Source organism: Nannospalax galili, unplaced genomic scaffold (genome assembly GCF_000622305.1).
Source record: "Nannospalax galili isolate Female #2095 unplaced genomic scaffold, S.galili_v1.0 scaffold139, whole genome shotgun sequence".
Taxonomy (NCBI): domain Eukaryota; kingdom Metazoa; phylum Chordata; class Mammalia; order Rodentia; family Spalacidae; genus Nannospalax; species Nannospalax galili.
In genome coordinates, this window is record NW_008345884.1 from 7,094,418 (window position 1) to 7,096,735 (window position 2,318).

Below are 2,318 nucleotides of genomic sequence, written 5' to 3' on the forward strand. Positions count from 1 at the left end.
TGCAATAAAAGTTTCAGAGACTCAGGCAATGCCTGGATTTGGCATTCAGGTCTTAGAGTCATGACCAGTGCTCTTGAGATAAGTTGGTTAATTGCTGTGAATCTGTGTAACTGAACTGTCATCTAGACAACACTGGGTCATATCTTCCATTCTTTTTTTTTTTTTTTACATTTACAGTTTTATGTACTGAATACTAATTTACTTGTAGAAAACGAAAGATTTCTACCACTCAGATAATATTCTAGTAAGAACAAGTGTATCTGCACACAGATGACCTTGTTAGACAAAGTCCTGTTTTTTGTATGCCCAAATTCCAGTACAGGTCTAAACTGACAGAACCTGTTATTCACATATTGTGGGTGGATTTTGATTTTATAAACAAGCCTCTCATTTATGGGAAGAGGTTCTGAATTTCAGAGTCTGGGGGGGGGGTAAAACTCGCCTGCTGCCCATCAGGGGATATCCACTTGCAGCTTCAGGGCACTTTGCAGGATACTCCTATTCCAGTTAAACACATGTAAAGACATAATATGCACATGATAACACCAATCTTGTCAAACTATAATTTTTTCACTCTTCCTCAAATAAACTTTCCACTTCTTGTCTCTGCCATGCCCTTTCTGCTTTGCTTCATCTGGATTCCTACACAAACCACTAGCACTCTGTAAGCCAAGCAAAGGCCTACCTTTTCCACTGAAGGAGTCTTCCTTCCGTTTTACCCTGCAGTACTCTAGGATCTGACCTTCAGCCTTGATAAAGTGTCTGGCTCTAAGCATCCTTTTGTTGCTTCAAACAGTTCGCTACTTTTCAACAAGTCTGTGAGTTGTCATTTTAGGAAGGCAGATTCCTATATTTTTTCTATATTTCTCATAGGCCTACATAATAAATATAAATGTCTTGGTTTTATGACCCAACATATATACATTTATTTAGTGCTTACATATTTTTCTAGAACCAATTTATGTTCTTTGTAGAAACATGGAGCTAGGTATCAGAACTCATCAGCTGACTCCGTGTCCCAGCCACAGGACAGCAGTTGTTCATTCTGTGGGAACTCAACCTCAATGTCATAAACAAAATTTGGATCATCCTTCTTCATCTGATTTTTCTCAAAAAGTTCATCCATGATGCTCTTCCTTTTGGCAAGCTCCTTGTCATCTAGTTTGTTCAGGTCTTCCTCAGGATCAATGGTTGTTTCCCGTCGAATTTGTTCCATTGTTTCTGCCAAGCTCTGTCCCCGCAAATAACCTTGTAAAAAAACAAACAACTTCTCTAGCTGCTTCAGGGACACCTGTTCCAGATAACTCTTGTGCCTTGGATTATTCTTTAATTGTTCAGCAGCTCTAGTACAGTCTCTGAAAAGTTTTGTTCTGGCATGATGCGCTGGCGACTCTTTCCCTTGATTTCATTCTCATAAATTAAGATGACAGCTGGAGGCTGGAATCTAATGCCACATTTCTTGGCAATGCACATCATTTTCACATATACTTAGGGCAAATCAGCGGAAATCTGAAGATGATATGACAGTTGCATAACAATTTCCTGCGGTGTAACCATGGGGTGAACTCCACGGCAGGAGGATCAAGCTCACAAGCACTGGGCAGCGGAGATGAGGGGGGCCTGAACACGGGACCGGTCTCACCAGGACCATTCCCAAGGCGAACATATCTTCCATTCTTATCTCTTTGCCCTTAGTACTACCTAACATTAATTATACTGTTTGAGATAGGAAAGCAAGTAAATATTCTAGTTGGGGAATCAAAACTAGAGTTCATTATTAGTTTTCATTATTTAGGACTGACTTGGAAAGAGAACACGGTCATGCCTACTACTAGTTTTAAACTATTATGAAAAGTATATATAATGATGTTTTAAAAATGCTTACCACACTTGAGGGGACAAAGAGTGCATATTTGTCATGTTCAGCAACAGCTGTGGTTGAACTAGTCCAACAATGGCCAATTTTAAATGATCACCAGGAATGCAGAATCAGAAAGGGGTCAGGAGAGTGGTTTTCCTGAGCCACATCAAACTGCAGCAGTTTATTTACTTAATTATATTTAATCATTTTTTACCAACTTCAATCTCTCTTATAGCTAAGAACAGGTATATTTTTAAAAAGAAAAAGAAAAAGAGTATCCTTGGAAACAGCTTCTTAGCTTCAACAATACTACTACAGGCATTCATATGCAAGACTGTAAAATACAACACAAATTGATCTAAAGATGAGAAAAACAGAGATATTCATATATGAAGATATTTTGGATTGAAAAATTGTGACAGCTAGCTGGGAAGGGGCTAGATTGTCTTTGACTGAG

General features: G+C 38.7%; 1 pseudogene; it reads right to left on the reverse strand.

Moving 5' to 3' along the window:
• Positions 1-877: 877 nt before the first annotated feature.
• On the reverse strand, positions 878-1,482 carry LOC103741345 (annotated as a pseudogene).
• Positions 1,483-2,318: the final 836 nt, after the last annotated feature.